The 20,897-nt window shown below is 41.2% G+C and overlaps 1 protein-coding gene across 3 annotated transcripts in view; it reads left to right on the top strand.

The window, feature by feature from the left end:
- Window positions 1-20,897, top strand: part of Chrm3 (cholinergic receptor muscarinic 3) — a 452,846-nt gene that overhangs the window by 919 nt on the left and 431,030 nt on the right. The window lies entirely within an intron of this gene.

The following is a 20,897-nucleotide window of genomic DNA, read 5'->3' as shown; positions in this document are numbered from 1 at the left end:
GAGGGGCGACTGCTGGGGTTGCGTTTATGGAGCAAAGAGGTGATTTTTGCACTCCTAGTGTTCTAGGAGAGGGTACTGAGCCAGGGTGCGCGTCTCCTCTGTCTCATTCGCGGCAACTAGACTACAGGCGATCTCCTTTGGCGCTCTCACACAACCTCCTTACAGAGCAGAGCCTGTTCATTTCTGCGTGGTTTTAAACCGCTAGGGTCAGGGGCAATGACTGACTCAAGGAGCTTAAAATCACTTGTCCACTCCACACTGTGCGTGCTGGAATTGTAACCCTGCCCTGCCTGGTTAGACTCTCCTTGCAAGCAGGGTGGAAGTAGGAGGGGAAGCGAGCTTTGGGAACTTGCATCCATATGGACATATTTTTTAAATGCAGACTTTGATTTTAGTCTAAGTGTTTTCCGAACCTGTCCGAATTCTGTCAGCATATCTCCCGCTCCCCACCCTCCGGGCCCCATTGATATTGTTGGCAGGGTTGTGTAAGGGTGGCAGACTCTGCTGTTAGGGAGAGTGACCATTTCCCTGTGAGCTTTCAACAGATCTTTCCTTTTTCTCTTGGCCTCTGAGATTCAACAAAACAGAGAATGTACCATTCCCCAAGGCACGCACGCACGCGAACACACACACTCACACACGGGGAGGGAGGGAGAGAGAGAGAGAGCATTTTGCGCCCCCCCCGACCCCCTCCGCTTTCTGAATTACTGTTTGAAAACAGAACATAGTCTTAAAACCTGCTTAATAATTACAGAGTCCAGAGGGTTTCATATTAGGAAATCTTTCGTTCTGCAGGAACCATTCAACAGTTTCCTGTGTTTAAAACAATGCTAGTGGATTTGCTGGGAGAGCTCTCACAGGAAGATATACCTTCCAAAAAGGAGAAAGGAGAGCCTGGAATAAATGCATACAGGGCTGCAGGGTGGCAGGGGATGGAGGTGAAAAAAGAATGAGGTCTTTCTGCTTCAGTTGCTGTGTCCCTGCAGCTCCCTGCTGTGCCAGGTGTTGGGGAGTACACATGTGCAGCCATCATGCTTGCCTTTTCCATGTGTGTTCTCATAGGCCACAGCAGTGTAGTTTGAATCACACATTCGCCACTGGATAACTCTGTCTTTAGAATCTTGTCTAAATCTAAGCGGTTTGTCTCAATTAGCTTAACATGCTGTTAGCTACCGTGATGCTAGAAGGCATGTCATTCCTGAAGTGGTTTCCATGGAACATAGAACTGTAACATAGGTCACTAAGTTAAAAACAGTGGCTGCAGATCTTACGTGAAACTACTCCCTAGACTGAGGAATGTTGTGAGGTTGAACTAAACATGAAAGGAAGAGTGACATAAGACTTTTAAAGACAATAGTGAAGAATGGTTTAAATGGGTTCGATCGTTTAGTAAGAAAATGAGGTAAAAGGCAGACCTTTTAAAAGGAACCTTTGAGTGTATGTCTTTTGTCATAGAAAATTATTGTTAGGCAAGAGTATAATTTGAAGGAATAGACTATCTGGAACTGGGTGGGATTTAGACGAAGACTATGTATTACGATAGGAGTAGTTTTGTCTTAGACAGACACAAAAACTTATATAAGAAACTCATAAATCTGGAAGGACCCTCTGCTTTTTTTCTGAGAGAGGGATAGACAAATTTTGCTTCAGACATATTTGTTTCTGGAGTTTACTGAGCAAGGATAAATATGCTCTTTAAAATGCATCTTTTTCATCTTTCCTTATAAAAATAAATGACTTACCTTTTATAGAAAAGAAAAACTTGTCATTTTAAGATATAATATATTAGAAGCAAGCTCTTTTTAATCATAGTTTAGTCTTTAATAGCAGGCAACCTGTTGAGCATGCATTGTGGGGACGGGGGTAATGGGCATAGCTAGGATTTCTTGGATCCATGTTAATGAATGGAATAGAAACTACAAGGTTATGTTCCAAAGCTTTCAGAAGTAAAATTTTTTAGGTCTTCTTTTCTTCTTCTTCTTTATTTAACCTAAAATATCATCTCCTTTCTTGAGCCAACATACTATTCTTGCCTAATAATGCTGTTAGCCTTGGCAGATTCAGTTGCTTACACCTAAATGGCCTGGACATTGTCACTGTAGCGATGAAGAGGGGGGGTCAGATTTGCAGTGTGGGGACGTTTACGTGCAAGCAGCTGCATTGGCCCTTTACACCAGAGATGAATGAGGAGTTCTACAGAGATGGGGACCCAGCTCCTCTTCATGTATGAAACCTAATTTTATATCATGGTATATTGTGACTAATACCATTACATTCTCAGCATGGTTTTGAAGAATAACTAATTGGAAATATTTTCTTTCACAGGGTATGCTTGTGAATTGAAAATATATCTTCCTCACAGAAAAATATTTTAAAAGGCATGTATAGCTCCAACAAAATAATTAACCAGGCCCCTTTACTATTTTTATATTTTAAATGAATCAGCATACACAAGTATGCCCGGTTATTAGGAGCAGTGTATACATGGTTTCCCAAAATGTGATATTTATGAAAGGCAGTGCCAAACTTCTTTTGTCTAGACAGTTCTTTGAATCTGGTGGAAGTTCTGTTCTGGTTCTTACCCCTTTGGGTTGGACTTTCAAATTCAAAGGCAAGCCTTGGCTTCATGACAGGATCATCTAATTAGTTTAACAGTAGGCAAATGCCAGTCAAAGTGGAGGTTAGACGTGAGTGTCTGACAGACTCTGCTCTCTGTTAAGGAAACTGCCTGCGCCTTGGATCAAGCACAAAGCAGACTCCTGACTCCAGATCATTCAGTGTTGCGTGTGGCTCCTCAGCGTGCTCCTTACAGACAGCCTGCAAGAGCCAAAGCTATACCTTTTAGGGACCTAGCTGATTGTTCTCTAAAGTGCTTTGCACTGCTAAATTCCTAGTCAGTGGAGACCTTCATTGACATTGGAAATTGTTGGAAATAAGGAGGCATGTAAGCCCTACATGAAGATTGCAAGCCCTCCCTGAGCTTTTATCTCTGCCTGGTGTATGGGGATGGTCATGTCTGCCCATCCACAACTCAGAACCAGCACAAGGATGAAATCCTACAGAAGCATAATTTTGTTTGCTACATACACGCTCATATAAGTGCAGATGCATGTGTTTGTAGTGTCAATGAAAGTATTTGCACGTATTTGCAGCAACCAGAGAACAGCCTCATTCCTCCGGCGCTCTCCACCTGAGCTTTTGATACAGGGTCTCTCATTGGCCTGGGGCTCACCAGGTAGACTATGTTGAATGACCAGCAAGCCCCAGACATCCAGTTATCTATATTTCCCCAGCACTGACTGAGCTGACAAGTGCATGCTGCCATGCCTGGCTTTAACAAACAAAACACTATGGGTTCCGGGGTTCAATTCCAATTCCTCTTACTTGTAAGGCAAGTACTTTACCAATTGAGCTATTCCCCCCGCCCCCAAAGTGTCTTTTGAACAAACTCAGAGGCACTGTGCAGTGGCACAAAATCAGCAACCATGACCCCTCAGTAGTCCCGAAGAGAGAACACGAAAAACCACTGTGGGATGACTGCTAGTTCAGCCTTCAGCCACTGTGTGCCTTTCGCCCAGGAGTTTTGGCAGTGTGCACACTCTTCTGGCTGGCTCTCCCCTGCAGTTTGGCAATTTAAATTCTTCCACCTGTTAGAGCTTCCTGTCCCTACCCTCCTGAGACTGGAGGACTCTGGCAAGCAGGCACCTTCTTAACTCCCCTCTCCTATGGCTTCAGCTTTCACCGCCCATGATGACCACCTACAGTACATGCTGAACTGTTGTCTTCCCCACAAATGTCCCGACTCATCCTGAAACCACCCAGAATATGAAAATCTGTAGTAAGCCAGCCATACAATTAGAGAAGAAGAAGCCAACAGATGCATGGAAGGATCCGAGCCCCTGCTGGTCCCTTGTGTTCTGCAAGTGCCTCCAGGACCAGCCAACTTTACTTGTTCCTACTCGGTTCTCACCTTCAGAAGTTCCATCTGCTTGCTCTAACCCTTGTGGTCTTCAGGGATTCCTTGGGCCCCTAACCCTGAGCTCTTGTCTTACTGCTAGCTCATAGGGCTAGGCTTCCTTTGTGTTTTCAGTTCACCTTTTCCACACTAGGCTTAATGTTTTGCCTGGAATAACTTTTAGCAATGACCTTGACAGTCAGTTTTGCTCTTGCCAAGACTTCTCTCCAGGAGCAAGACTCCATTCTATTATTTTCAGTCTTCAATTCACCTCCAGGGTAGACAGAACCCTGGACCTAAGGCACAGTCCGAGTCCTGACAGTGTAGCAGTCACTTTTGCCTAGAGACTTGCGTTGCCAAGTTTACGTAACAAATAAAATTGCCTTGTCTGTCATTGTTGGCAGGATCAAATCTCAGTCCTCCACACCCCTTCTGGCCTCTGTAATTTGAGTTGCTGACTATCCACTGCTGAATTAATCCTCCATTAGGTCATTTGTTCAGGCCCAGCCTCAGCCTGTTTCCTGCCCCCAGTGTTCCCTTGAAATCTGGCACACCAGCTGAGCCATGACATATTCTACCTTCGGTCACCTCTGACACAGGAAGTGACACCAGCAAAGGCCTCCTGGCTCAGGTCAGATATCTTCCAACCACTTTGCTGCAGATTCAATTCAGATGAGTCAAAGCAGCATCAGATGTTAGTCTGTTTCAAAGAATGTGCGGCCATTGGGAGACCACCCTGTACTTATGGGCCTGGCCATTCATCAGAGCAGGATATGACTGTGGGCTTGGGTGCACTTTCTCTCTAACATATACCCTATTCCATGGGCTCAGATGGCAGAAACCTGGTCACCACTGCTCGTTGATGCATTCAGTTATGGCTGTATAAAGTTTCAAGTCAGGGCTTGCCTCTGAAAGGCTGCCATGCAGCAGTACCTCACAGACCAACAGACTATCTTTCCAAAGACTGCTTGGGTTCTTTGTTTCAAATCAGTAGCAACTATCGATTCAGTGTGTGTGTGTGTGTGTGTGTGTGTGTTCATTAGAAAAAAATATTGTTGGATGCAGTTACTTGTGTGATATTCCATGTTGTTAGTAGGGAGAACACTACTCATGTTCTGTAGATACCCCTCAAACTGTAGCACTAGAAAACCTGATCTACTCATAGGTGGTGTCCTGTCCTCTTTGTCCCACAAAGTGACAGTGTACTATCATGTTTATAGAATGCTGTGGGGCCATGGGGAGGCTGTGGAATCACTTTATCTGGAGTTCTCCTTTCTTATCTCCCCGTCCGCATGTCCTTCCCATCATGTAGGACCACCAACCCTCTGCAGCTTTCCCTAAGATGTTGTTCTACTTTCCTTGTTATAAATTGTTACTGATCACTTAATTCATTAGATTATAAAAGCTGACAAACTTCTGCATAAGTAACTGCAAGTCATTTTTCTCTCCTCTGAATTCTAGTGGGACTTCCTGTCTTTGGTATTACATTTGACATCCAAGGGTAACTCCAGGGATATTCATGTTGATTTTCTTCAAAGTTGACTGCATAAAGAGTATATAAGTAAAATTTAATGAATATTAATTTGAGTAAAATGAATAAATCTACCTACCCAGCAGTCATCAAAATCTGTTATTTGCCTTTCCACTTAAAATGGATACCTGTTTATCATCTTCCAGCAATGTCTAGCACCTATTTATCATTGCTACCTATTTGTCTTTGCTCCCTACAACCCCTCTTATTGGTTGGCACATCTAGCGTGGCTCCAGGAATGGACCTGATTGGGTGGCAAGGGAATAAAGAAAAACCAAACTGACACAAAGATAGGAAAACTGGAATCGGGTGGTCTGGTTTCTCTGCTGGACAAACCCCGCAGCCCAGAAGCTTACTGTTGTTTCCTATATAGAATTGAACGGGGAAGCAAGGTTATTTCTTACAACTGAACAGGGAGGCAGGGTTATTATATACAGATGGACAAGGAAGGAGGCAGGGCTTATACTATACCACTGGATAAAGGAGACAGGTTTAGCTAATCTCATTTACCAGTCTCTGTACGGGAAAAGTTGTCAGGCCTTAAGTATCTGGAGAAGAAGGTGATGACAGGCCTTTTCTGCATACAATGTCAACATTCACACTCAAGACCAGTAAGGTAAGGCTTTGCCATTTTCCCATGGGTCTGAGGATTTAGAGTCCTTGACCCTGTGCCCAAGTCAACAGTACACACTCACTTGGCTCCTCACTCATTCAAGGCTTCTTCTTCCCACAACTGCTATCACAGACCCATCATCAATTTCTATCCTCTGTCTGCCATTGATATCTATTCATATACACATATATCATTTATCTATATCTTTATATCACCTATTTTTCACCATTGTCTATACCTGTCCCATGTGTATATGCATATAATCTATCTTCATCTATTTATAAGTACCTACCTTTCATCTATCAAGCATTGATATCTATCAAAGGTATCTATCTCTGCTCATCACTTATGTACATAGGATGCTATCTCTGTTTTAACACTCATGTCATTGTTTCTGGTGAACCAGGCAACACAGTTACCCTATTTTGAATACACAATTAGGGTACCTAACATTATATAATCAACATGAGGTGAGAACTTCTCATCCCTCTCAGAGATAGAAGACAGTGTTAGAGGCTGTACTTCAAGCTTAAAACAAATATATATTCCCTTACCTTCTGGAGGCCAGAAGTCTGAAATCAAGTTATCAATGGGAACATAATTCCTCTGAAAACTCTAAAAAATATGCACCATCTGAATCTAACTTTTGAGCTCCTAATCCCCCCCCCCACCGCCGCCGCCGCCCCAGATGATCACGGGAGCTCCTCCTTTTTGTGTGTTGTCTCCTGTCCATGTGATTGCATCAACAGCCTACCCAGAAAAGTCCAAGGAAACCTTTCCTTCACAGATTCTTACCTTAATCATGTGTTCTATCGTAATAGGGAATCCCAGGTTGTGGGCATTAGGAAATGAACGTATGTTTCAGAACATGTCAGATAGCATCAATGAGTACTGTGTTAGTTGCTTCTGTTGCTGTGGTAAAAACAACCCAACAAAAGCAGCTCAAGGGAGAAGAGACTTACTGGGCTCATAGTCTCAGGGCAAGGAAGTCATGTGGGTGGGAACATGATGGAACTGGCCCATTGCATCTGCAGTCAGGAAGCAGGGAACAATGAAATGCCTATGCTATTTTCTTTCTCCTTCTCATTCAGTCTTGGACTTCAGCCAGTGGAATGGTGCCCTCTGCAGTAGGTCTTTCCACCCCACTTACTCTAATCTAGATAATCCCTCACAGCCATGCCTGGAGGCTAACCTATACATAATCCCTCCTAGGCACACCCAGAGTGTTCTTTCTTGGGAGATTCTAGAGGCCATCAAGTTGACAATGAAGATTAACCACCACAAGTATCTTCTATGTGACTCTATAGGCAGACGTCTCACAGAGCAGCCTACGCCTTGAAAAATTAATTCTACATGCTGGTTTGTTCTAGAGAGCAATGAGAGGCAGAATCAGACAGCATTCAGTCCTCTCTACATTTCACCATCACCTGGCACAAAATCTCTGACTTCTGGCTTCCATCTTTACGAAGAGCATAGAAAGTCCTTTTCCAAAAGTCACCTGTAACCTCTGGGTCACAAACCAGTAGTCTTTCCTTGGCCTCGTAGTAACATATTTAGGCCCCCTAACTGCCAGAACATTCCATTTCCTGGTCTCTTCTACCCTGGTTCTTCTTCCTCTGAGTATTCCACTCCTACCTACTTCTCCAACACTGCTTCCTCGGTTTACACCATGTGCTTGCTCAACATAATCCATACTCATTGTTTCCAATACCCATTTAGCATGAATCACTCCCTCTCCCCAGTCTGACCTAGCTCCCGAAGGGAGGACTGTCATGACACACTTGCTCAGGGGCCTCTCATTCCTCCCTCTCTTGCTTCTCTCCGGGGGCCTCCCATTTCTATGAACAGCGTGATCATCCCACATTTCCACATAGTCTTGATTTACTTCCTCCCTTTTCCTCCCACATTGTGCCAGATACCGGATCCTAATACTCAACCAAGTCATAGCTCAAACGTCTTGGCTTCTCTCCTTTCCTGCCGTCAGCATCTCAATTCACAAGCTCTCTAGCTTTAATGTGCATTCAGCTACGGAAGGAACTTAGGAAAATGCAAACCTTGATGCATGAGGTCTGGGTAGAGGCTGAAAACTTGCATTTCCAGTAGCTTTTCCTGGGCAAGAGGGTCATCCAAGCTCAGATCACATTAAGGGAAAAACCAGTTTTTAAGTCCAGTGAACCTTCCTTTTAAGGTCTGAGATCTATGAATCATCTATTTGACTACAGTTTTTCTTTCCAATTCATTTGTATAGATTTCTCCTACTGAAGTTGAATTTTATCATTTTTTGTCCTGACTCCAATATCATCTTTGACATCCTTGCCAATTATACCAATGTCATAATCACTAAATGTTGTACGTCAACCACCTTGGTCCTGGTATGATTTACATTTTAGGTTCAGTCTCAAGTCTCAAGACTTCCTTTCTCTTAACCACCAATAATGACTGTACTTTCTTCTTTGTCATTATGCTGGGAAAGATAAACTCTCATCCATATCTCCGAGGTATCCAGATTTTATCAATTTATCAAGGATTATTTGAAATAACACTTTTTGTTAGCAATTATTTTTCCTGGTACTTTGTCAGAATCTCAGTCTTATCATTGATTCAACACACTCTTGGTTTGCTTATGTACTTCTATCAATTATTTCAGATACCAGGCCATAAAGTCCTTAAGTAAGATGACTCATTTGACATCACCTTTACCATACCCAAATACAGTCTTCCTCTTAGATGATTGATGTGTACATCTACATATAAAATATGTAACTACAGTGCTTTTATGGATGTCTTGTTATATAAATAAAACATAACACATAAAATTTGAATGTCATACGTATGTAATTTTGAAAATAGCCATTTTTCTGTATCTCTTTGTCCCGTGAGGCCCATGCATTAAAGGTTTAGTCCCGGCTTCATGCAATCTACAAAGTTGGAAACTTTTAAAAGATAGATAGATACTAAGGAGAGGATTTTAGGCAACTGCCAGTGTGTGACCATGGAGAATCTTCCCTCTCTCTCCTGGCTCTCTCTCCCTAAGGTGAATAATTCTACCACATAGTACCATTACAAGGCTCTGTTTCCAGATAGGCTGAGAGCAATCAGGCCAATAAACCATGGATAGAACTGTGAGGAAAAAAACCAGACCTTTTCTGTTCATAAATTGACTTATTTCAGATATTTTCCATAGTGATGGAATGCTGACTAACATAAATATGCTGTAGCGTTTACTCGCTACAAACCTTTGATAATAATAGAGTTTTGCCACTTGATTTGAAATGTAAATCTACCTCCCTATTTTTAAAATCTGCAGTTCATTCCAAAACATTGACTGATTTAACTGCATGAAAAAAATCATCCACTTAAAATGGTCTCGAAGTATAGAAATGTGTTTTCCTCTGAATTTCTTATCAGTTAAGCGTGTCTTTTTTTTTTTCCCTGCTGTGTTTCTCTCCTCCCAGAATTACATAAGGCAATTTGGGTTTGTGAAAATAAGGCACAAATACTGCCCTGGAAGGACAAAGCTAGTATTATGCCTTTAGCAGAGCCGAGTGATGGATTTTATGGAGAGAGAGATCATTCATTTGATAACACATTAGAATCATGCTGCTAGGTGATAAACACACATATTGCTAACTTTGTATTGTTATGTAAATTTCCACATCTTTCAGATCCATGAAAAAACGTAGCACATTCTGAATTATGAATGTATAGATATTTGTCCATGTTTTAAGATTTGTTTTTAATTTTTGTGCAGGAGTGTGCCTACACAAGTACGTATATACACCATATCCGTGCAGCTCCTGCAGAGATGAGAGGAGGGTGTCTGAATGCCTAGCACCAGAGTCAAAGGCAGTTGTGGCTCACTGTGTCGATGCTAGGAACTGAACTCAGGTCCTCTGCAAGAGCAGCCAGTGTTCTTCTGACTCTTCTCTTCAGCCCCACATATTCTGCTATTTTTCTAACACACCTGTGTATGCACATATTTTTTCTTGTTTCAGAAATGACTACAAAGTTAAAATAAAACCAGAAAAAAATAACAAATATTTAACAGGGATTTTTAACATATTTAACAAAACCATGCAATTTAGAAAGAAACAAGGGGAACTAAAAAAACAAAAACAACTAAAGTTCGGCATGAGCAGTGTGTTCGGGTGTGATGTGGAAATAATAGTATTTATTGAAAAGAAAATTTATTGATTGATTGATTGATTTTATTGAGCTCTACATTTTTCTCTGCTCCCTTCCCTTCCTCTCCCCTCCCCTTCAACCCTCTCCCATGGTCCCCATGCTCCCAATTTACTCAGGAGATCTAGTCTGGCAAAGAAAATTCTTATAGAACTCGAAAAATAAATATGAGTGAAGAGAACTCTTAATGACGATGAGTGATCCTCATCGCTATGTTAAAATCAGAATTTCGAGGCCAGCCTGGTCTACAAGAGCTAGTTCCAGGACAGGCACCAAAGCTACAGAGAAACCCTGTCTCAAAAAACCAAAAAAAAAAAAAAAAAAAAAAAAAACCGAATTAAAGCCAGGTAAGTGGCCCACGTCTGTAGGCTCCGCTAATCAGTAGCTGAAGCAGGAGCATCACTTATTTCCACAGTTCCAGACCAGCCTGTGCAACATAGTTAAGACTTTTTTAAAATAGCAAAACTGTTTTGTGTTAGAACTATGATAGATCATCTCCTTGGGTAGAGGGCGGCAGATGGATGATTGAAGGACCTAAAGGCATCAGCAAACTGATGGGGATGACATGAAAGTGCAGACCATAAATGAGATAGTAAAATAGGGGTTGCCGTTTTGAAATAGCGTGAGATTGCTGCAGTCTGGATTAGCTAAATCATATAAAGACTATTTCTACATCTTTCAAACTCTAAAATACTGGGTTTTTTGGTTTATTGTATCTCTTCCCTAAGACAGCACGTATTTCTTGTAGAACTTAGTACAAGGAAAAAAATTGAGCCTCTTTGGTGATAATGAAAGCTATTTTCTGAAAATGAAATTAAGCTATCTTTGTTTCTATTTTGCACTGACTGCTGGGAAATTCAGACCTAAAAATAACACACAATCATAGTGGCCATTTTTGTCTATTTTTCGGTCTATTGCTTCTTCTTATTTTTTTCTCTAGTATTTTCAGTTTTCATTTTTAATGTAATCATTCTCATATTTGGGAAAAGTTAACAGGATATAATTTAGAGACATGCAGTGAAATAATGTCTATGGGCATATGACCAGATATCAAGTATAGAAAAAAAATAGAGATAAGTAAATGCTTTTTAAGTGAAACAAAATAGAGAAAATGATACATTGGCTACAAGATCTCTTTGGAATCCTCAAACTCCTGAAAAGCACCACGGACAAAGCAACCAATGTCTGGATCAATGCAGAGGGACCAGGTAATGATGGTACTGGCAATGGTGATGTCATAGAACCCATTTTATGGGGTTACAATCTCACCAAGCACTCTTCTAGCATACAGTTAATTAAAGTTGGTGTCTCACCTGATGACTTGATATATGCAAATGTTATAAAAACAGATCAAACTAATTATCATATTAGTCACTTGATATATTTAATGTTTTTGTAAGAACATTCACAATCTACTCTCCTGGTCATTTTCAAACTTATAATACTTCGTCTATGACCATTAACCAGACTCATTGTGCCATGCTGTTGGATAGATCCCTGGATATTACTCATTCTGACTACTGGAAATGCCGTACCCTTTGACCAAGATTTCCATCCATTCTTCACAACCCCTATCAACCACCATTCTACACCATGAGTTTGGCTTTCTTAGATTCCAGGTGGTGTTTGTCTTTCTGTGCCTGGCTTATTTCACTCAATCTGACATTCTACAGTTCATTCATGTAGCTGCAAGTGAAGGAATTTCTCCTTTTAAGGCTTTTAATGGCGTTGCTAGCTCTCTCTCTCTCTCTCTCTCTCTCTCTCTCTCTCTCTCTGTGGAGTGGGTGTACACATTTCTGTGTGCACATGTACATTACAGGTGTGTGTGTGTGCATGCATTGCACAGTTTATTCGCTGCATAAAATTTGATTATTGCCGCAGTCTGTCTATTGTTGATCATGCAGTGATGAGCATGGGAGCTCATAACTCTCCTCAGCACATGGATTTCATTTCCTCTGAATATAGAACTAATGGTTGGATCACTAGATAATGTAGTAGCTCTGTTTCTTTCTCTAGGACCCCATTTTTCCATAATGGTTGTCTTAATTTATATTTCCACCAACAGTGTGTGAGGACTCACTTTTCTCTGTCTCCTCACAAACACCTTTCCTGGTTTTTTGGTAACAACATTTGAACAAATGTACAGTGAAATCTCAGTATGTTTTAATCCCACCCACCGCGGGTTCATTGTGTACAACAATATTTTCATTTGTTGCCTATGCCATTTGTGTGTCTTCTTTTAAGGAATGCTTAGGTATTTGGGTTGATGGTAACTCTTACCTCAACCTTCCCATTGAGTTGCCTACATATTTTGGATATTAACAGATGCATGGTTTTGAAAACATTTTCCATGGATCTGTAGGCTGTTTGTGTGGATGTTTCATTTTCTATACAGAAGTGTTTTTTTCAGTTTGTTGTAATCCCACATTTATCACTTATGCTTTGGAGGCATGGCCCAAATGTCAGGGCCAATGTCGTAAAGCTTTCTCTTTGTATTTTCTTCCAGTACTATGCTATAGGTCTCCTGTGTAAGTTTTTAATATATTTTGAATTGAGTTTTGGAATTGGTATGGTACAAGGGTCCACTTACCCTCCTTTGCACATAGACATTCACTTTTCTTAGACACCATTTGCTGAATAAAATAATGCTCTTTCTCTGCTATATTATACTTGGCAAAATCAGTTGACTGTAAATGTTTGGGCTTATTTTTGGGTTTTCTATTCTGCCTCAATGGTATCTTAGCTTTATGTCAGTACTATATAGCTAATAGCCTTTAATAATAATTGCTCTACCTATATAACGTATGTGTGTGTGTGTGTGGTTTTGTATTAAAGGTCAATTTACGGTGTTTTCCTGTACACAAGATCATAATCTTGTTAAATCTCATGAAATTGAATGATGTTTTGAAATCATAAACTTGTGTTTTATTCATGAATACAGCCCAAAGACTCAACCCTAATGAAGTGTCTGGTGTATTATAAACTTCCACTATGTACTGACTGATTATCTTTGGGTAGGGGAGAAGATGTAATTTGAGGTGTGACAGATTTTCTGGTACCCTGGTATTAGCAACATAGCTTATTTATTAGGAAATGGGAAGCAATCCCCACTGCTCCCATGACTGGTGTACAGAACACCCCAGAATTCCTCTAGCTGCACTTCCAAGCTTCACCATCCTGGTGCTTGGTCTGTGTAGTGACATTTTCCCCTGGTGGCCCACACATGTTTAAGGTGTGGTTATTTCTGACAGCATTCCTCAAATGGCTCCTCTTGCCAACTGATTCTACAGGCCAGCATTCTTCAAGTAGTCTTTTTTTTTTTTTTTTTTTTTTTCTGATTGTCAGTGGTTGCAAATAGCGGACAGCTGAAGGTCCTCAGCAACAACAGAAACGGTCTCCAGCTCAGAGATGTGGGATTGGATGCGTTTCTATTCTCTTTGCATTGTTGGAATACCTGACAAATTCAACTTAAGAAATTAAGAGTTGTATTTTGGCTCGGTTTGGGGACATAGTGACCTGAGCCCATAGTATTGTGCCAGGTTGTGTGTAGTGGCATTTCAACTGCATTTTAATAATTAAAGACCGCCTGAAGATCTGAGAGTAAACAGCCCCGCTGCTCAGCCCTACAGACCAGGTTATGGTAACACACACCTTTAATCCCAGTAGCCATAATGACACACACCTTTAGTCCTAGTAGCCACACTAGTTGTCATAGAAATCAGGTGGTGCAAGCCTTTAATCCCAGGAATATAAGATAGGGGAAGACAGCTCTCAGACACAGTCTCATTCTGCAATTCTGGGAGGCAGGATTGCCATTTTCAGACTGAAGTCAAGGTAAGAGCCAGTGGCTGGATGTTTTACATTTCAGATCTTCAGGTTGAACCCCAATTTCTGACCCTGAGATTTTATTAATCGTGCTTCAGTTATGGGTGCGTTGTTCTATTGCAGTCAAACCAGTCTAGAAATTCCTTCAGTGACATGCCCAGAGATTTGTCTCCTACGTGATTTTAGATCCTATGAAGCTGGCAATTAATAGTAACTAACACAGGGGTGATGTTTCTAAAACTGGGTAGGCACCATATTTGGAGGTTGAAGACTTGGGGGTTGAAGCCAAATTCCCAAAGCAGAATCACAACAGAGATGGGGGTTACACCTCTGCATCCTGAATAAACTTCCAGAATGATCCTCACTTTGCTAGGATCTCAGACTTCTGAGTTGAAGAGAGAGAAATGGTTTAGATTCTTTCGTGAGTAGGTTAAGAGCTGGACTGGCAAAGGGTACATTAGCTTAGCGCCTCTCCTTGTTAAGATGAGTCATTCAGTTTAGAATGTGTCTCCGGCTCGTGAAGAGTGGAGAGCTCGCTCACAGTGGAATGTAAGCACAGAAAGTGAAAACGGATCTTAGGTGTAGAAGCAAGAGGGAACTTCCTCTGTCAGATGCACCCTGCGGTATCTGAAGATGTATATTTTGAGAAATATGGCTAGTCTTTTTCAAAAGATGTTATAAACAGAAACTGCATTTCAGATGTAGGCGATTTTGACATTTTTATTAGGTTCTTTTGTTATGTCATGCAGCTGTCATAAACAGATGGATGTGAGCGTCTGTGTGTTGCCGAGTACTGAACCTAGGGCCTCACATACGCCGGACTAGTACTCTAACTCGGACCCAAGTCCCCAGCCCAACAGAACATATTCTTGTTAGCATAAGGTACTAAATTAGAGGATTGTGTTTCTGAGAAGGTACAGAGAAAGGACATATAAAATTACTTATGTGGGATTTCAAAAATTCAATGGTAAGATAGTCATTGCCTTATACACACACTAGTTTGGATGACATGAAAACTCTGAAACATGAACATTGTTTTTTCTCAATGTTACAAGACATTTTATGTTGCACTGTCTTTTTTAAATGAATAAGTTTTAATAATCACGCACATTAACTGCTTTCTCACAAATTCAATATAAAGTTGTATATCGTTAACTTTTTTATAAAAAATTAATCACCAACCTATTAGATTTTCAGACATTCTTGTGGTAGTAAAGACCCTTGAGACAGGCTATCTACAGTCTGCTCTTATTCCAGTGTTCCTCCTGGCCATGCCTTTGTTTGTTAAATTTATTAAGCCCTTGAATTATGTCAGACAGAGCCTTGAGTGCTAAAGATGGGAGACTAGATAAGAAAAAAAAGATGCTGACTTTGTGGGATTTATATTCTCCTGAAAATGCATAGGACCTATTCTAACATCCACAAAGGATTTCCGAGTAGTCCTCATCTCCTTGGTGTCAAAACCAGAGAAGCACGGATGCATCAGAACAGTGTGCCCCTTCTGAATGTGTGACCACCCCTGTGTCCTCTTCCACATACCTCTTAACTATAGGGACTAGTTTAAAATTTTCTGAAAATATACATTGACTTGTTTTGAAAAAAGTTAGACAGACCATACTGATGACTGCCACTAGATGGCAGACATGTGCACTTACATGTCCAACCAGAGGGCTGTTTTGAAAGGTTCAAAAGGAACTGCTTGAGAGGATGAAACCTGAGTTGCCCAGGAGTGACAGGTTTGAGTTGCTGCTATGCACCGTCTTCTATGGGTGTCATGCGCTACCCGTGGCAGGTCTCCCACTGAACAGGATTTCGTGACTTGCTGTGTTACCCGGATGCTTCATTGAAAGTAACATGGATTTCTCAAGTTCGTAGACCATCTGTGTACTTTAACTTTTATGGTAGAATGGGCTTTTCAAATGGTTGCTTTAGAGAGGGAGCTATATTTTCAGTCCCTTGAGGAACAACCATCTTATTCTATGACAACAGAGAGTATGAACTAGATGGTGTCAACCTAACACCAGACACCTTCCCTTAATCTCCAACTAGCTACAGAAATCCAAGGAAAACAATGTCTGAACATGATGCTCTTTTAGACAAGACACATGTATGAAGCCAGGTTGGCTCAGGGACAGAACAGAAAACTGACCCAAATCACAAATAATAAGGATGCCTTCCCTTACCCCAATACTTATTTCAACCAAGAAATAGTTCCCTCCCACTGCAGTTTGGAACCGAGGATGCCATAGGATGTATTTCCTAAACCCAGACCAAATGAAGCTGTAACACAGTATTACCCTGTCTTGACATTTCTGAAAATTGCAGGCCTATTACAGATGCTGCTGTTCGGCTTCCTGAGCAGCGTGGACAAGATGGTGATAAGGCAGCCGGGTTCAGGAGGGGCTAAAACAATTTGTGGCAAAGTCTTGACCTTAGATGTGTGTTTATAATCTACAAGTATGTTCACTTGTAAAATAAAGCTATCTGAGCCAAGTCGTTCACTGGATTCGGGGGTAAGAAGCCAAATCCTTTTGGAAGGATAACAGGAATTTATTCCTTTAAGGCATTTCACTAGAGAGAGATTTTAAAGGACCAGAAAGGTTTAAATAGATGGGGATCCAGAGTAGATAGATGGTTCAGGCAACAATTACCATATAAGAGAAAAGTCTCTGCAGGTTTGTGTCTCTCCCAAGAACAGAGAACGCTCTACCGCAGTGCATTTTCCCTTGGTGTTGTATCTGTTTGGAACATTCCTATTGTTCTGTTTTGTTTGAGACAGGGTCTTGTGTAACAGCCAAGACTTGAACTTGCTATGTAACTGGACTTGTGATCCTCCTGCCTCCACTTCCTGAATTCTGGAATCACAGGCCTGCATTAGGGCAAGGACACCCAGTGTATGCAGTGCCAAGGAGCCAACACAGGGCTTTGTATTTGCTGGCTAAGCAAGCATTCTACCCACTGGACTACACAAACAGCCTCACTTGGGAGCATTCTCTTCCTAGAAACCTGCACAAATTCTCAGAGTTGTCCCTAGAAGTCACCTGACCTCACTGTGGCAGCAGCCCATCTAAAGACCATGCAACTTTCCCTCCCCACAGCATCTTCTTCACAGTCACCAGACATAAGGTTATTTTTAATTTTTTTTTCTGAAACACCCTTTGTAGTAGAAGCTCTATTAGAATAGACTTCATAATTTTTTCCTTAAATACTGTCTGTCCTGGGATGGGATAATTCCTTAATGGATGGTAATTTGAATGAATGAATGCTCAGGTGTCTCTCTCCTCTTCCCTTCTCCACTCCTCTCCTCCCCTTGATTGAACCCAGGGGAACCTAAGGGGAGAAATCACGCAAATGGACAAGCATGCCTAGATATCTCCAAGAATGCTCTGTTTTCTTTTTCTGTTAGAAGTAAATAAGAGAAACCCCACTTACTAACTAATTTTTAAGGATTCCAGTTTCCATAAACACTCATTTAATGTGGGCCTGGGATCCCAGATCTGCAACACTTTTTACTCGGGAATCTGAGGCAGGAGATCATTTCAAGGCCTGCCTTGTCAATTTAGATTTTTGTCTCCAAAAAGCAGTGTTGTAAAGGGGCTGGAGATGGAACTCTTTGGTAGAGAGCTTGCCTAGCATGTAATAGGTCTTAGGGTAAATTTCCAGTACAAAACAAATTATCAGACAGGCAAATGCCCATTTTCACAATATATATGTTGTAAGAAAAGTATGGAAATTTTAGGGCATAAAGTGGAAGAAATGATGGAACAGGATAGTTCTGTGTTGTGGAATATTATTTTAACTAGGCAAAGATGTGTTATATTTGTTTATGGTGCAGGTTATCACTTTAACTGTGTGACCGTGTGTTGGTTTTGCTTATGTTATATTTCTTTAACGATGTAAGGACGTGTGTTTAATTATGTGAAGATGCGTTGCATTTGTTTCACCTTGCCTGCCTAAGGCACCCGATTGGTCTAATAAAGAGCTGAATGGCCAATAGCTAGGCAGGAGAAAGATAGGTATGACTGGCAGGCAGAGAGAATAAATAGGCAGAAAAAGATATAGGAAGAGAGAATAAGTGAGACACCCAGATCGAGAAGCCAGGCAGCACCAGCCAGCAGACACAAGAAGCAGTAAAAGTAAGATATACAGAAAGAAAGTAAAAAGCCCCAAGGCTAAAGGTAAATAAAGAGGAACAGGTTAATTTGAGTTAAAAGAGCTAGCCAGAAAAGAGCTAAGCTATGGCTGAGCATCCAAAAACTAATAATAATTCTCTGTGTCATGATTTGGGAGCTGATTGGTGGCCTAAAAGAAAAGGCCTGATATAGTCTGATATCAGACATGTCTGGGCAACTAGACAGTGTCACAGTAGCTGCCCAGTAGCTGTTGATCTCTTAATGTCATAAAATATCCAATATCAGCAGAAGGAAGCAGGAGCAGGTGTTCAAACTTAACTGACTTTGAGCAAATATAGTGGGTTCTTCCTTCCCTCCCTCCTTTCCTTCCTCCCCCCTCCCTTCCTCCCTTCCTTTCTTCCTCCTTTCCTTTCTTTCTCCCTTCCTCCCTTTCTTTCCTATTTACCATCCTATGCTTTCCTTATATCCCTCCCTCTTTTCCTCCTTCCTTTTAGCAAGGTCTTTTTATGTAGTCCAGGCCTGTTTGAAACTCAAAATCTTCCTGTCTCAGTCTCTGGAGTCCTGGGATTACAGGTGACATTTGGCTGATGAAGTGTGGGGTTTTGTTTTGTTTTGTTTTATTTTTTCTGTTGTCATTTGCCTCTTTCCCTCCGACTTTGAACCTGGGCTTGCCCCTGCAATTCTGCTGTGGGCTTCCAGGCCCTCGGCACCTGGAGCTATGTCACTGGTTCATTTTGTTCCACGGTTTCCAACTTCTTGGACTGAACATCTGTTTTTCACATCTAAACAACCTGAAGAATGCCTTTGTTGGCCCTGTAAATTAACCTAGTAACCTCTCATTTGAGAAATGCATGTGTAATATGTGTGTTCTGTACCTCTGGAGAATCTAGAATGTTTAGAAACCCAACTAATGGAATTTCTAGTGTTTCAGTTATTCTGGAGTACATTAAATTAACTAAGGGTTAGTTATGAAACTAAATAGGTTTTTCACATTTTTAAAATCTTATGTCTTGAGGTATTTCTAAACACACTAAAAATAACTTTTTGTGCTTGTCAAATAGTTATCAAGTAGCTGCCTCTTTCTTGCTGGAAGAAATAGCCTTAAAGAATATGCAAGAATGAGGTTGGCTAGAAGGATGTTGATCTGGTAAAATCATAAACAGACAGTTTCTCTATGATGTAAGTCGAAAGTGAGTGGATACAAGAGTCTGAGGGCTGCAGTTTCTTTGGAACTCGGTGAATACCAATCCCAAGAGTACTGAGGTCTGTCCTGCCTAGGCACAGGGCCTCTGCTGGATGTGAGCTATCCCATCTCTCACATCTATGGGAAACTTACCTTGGTCTGGATTCCCAGTCAAACCAGAAACCATTTTTTATAAAACTGTAGATTCAAAGCAGGTGTTTAGGAAGCTGAAAGATCTTTTACCTGGAAAACATGGAAGTTCAAGGCTAAATAATGTTCACAGTCACCATGACCTTACAGCTCTCCTCAAGGTCTGTAGTGTTTGGTAGTTGGTACTAAGGAATACACCAAGAAGAAACATTGAGTTTCTAGACACAAGAGCAATTTAATTTAGAATATTTGGTGTTCTTTTCTGTCACTTAAAAGAACAGTTTGATGTAGAATTTTGTCTGGTATTAATTTTAAAATTGGTTCTCAATGACAAAATGTTCTGTGTGTCTTGAACGTGAAGTCCTCCTCAGTTTTATCAGTTTACACCCCTCGGTTCTCCAACTGTAATTTCCCTCTTATGGATCCCTGAAATCAAGTCTTCCTTGGCTGGATTTGTCTTTTTTTTATTTTATTGATTTTAGTTTTTAATTACCCCCATCCACCCCATCAAAAATTAATACCATGTGAACATTTGTACGCTGATATTATGTGGCTACTTAGAAGGTCGGAAGCCGCGGGCTTACTTAAGATGTCCGTTGTTCACTAATATCCCACTTCTACTCCTGAAGTGATACCATTTCCACAGGACAAGTGCATCAATCAGTCACTGGGGCTGAAGACATGTCCTGAACTCTAAAATCTTCCAGCCTAGAAGGGAGAGCAGCCCTCCCACAAGCCTCACACCTCACAACACTTCAGTTCCCAGCCCCAGGACATTCTGTGCCCTCCTATCAGTACATGGTGGCTTTTCTCCACCGTGTTCCTGCAGTCTTCGTGTCTTTGCTGAGGTCCTCTGATCTTTCTGGAGCTGACCTCTGAGCAGAACCATCTGCCATTTCTAAAGAAGGGTTTTCAGTCTGCTTCATTGCCCACCTCCAACACCTGGTTCTCAGTCATGGCAAACATCAGGACATTTCTCTGAGGCAAAATAAGAGATCTAGGGACAATTTCATTTGTCTTCCAGTGTCTTACTGCTTTCCTTAGTCTCAAGGCGATGGGTGTCCTGAAACTTATTTTGTTCCAATTGGGAAACTTGCCTGTAAAATTCATATAAAATATTCCCCAGCTATATCCATTGCAATTTTTCAAATGTTTTCAATTGCTCTTTTTTTTTTAAAACTAGAGAGAGAAAGAAAGAGAGCACTCGCAGTCACATTAGCATGTATACACATACACATGTGGAAGCCAGTGAACAACCGTCATGTTGTTATATTTAAGGCACCATCCACCTTGTTTTTCGAGACAAGGACTCTCATAAACCTAGA

Source organism: Chionomys nivalis, chromosome 13, assembly GCF_950005125.1.
Source record: "Chionomys nivalis chromosome 13, mChiNiv1.1, whole genome shotgun sequence".
Taxonomy (NCBI): Eukaryota; Metazoa; Chordata; class Mammalia; order Rodentia; family Cricetidae; genus Chionomys; species Chionomys nivalis.
The sequence above is the reverse complement of the archived record's forward strand: the minus strand, read 5'-3'. Positions and strand labels throughout refer to the sequence as shown.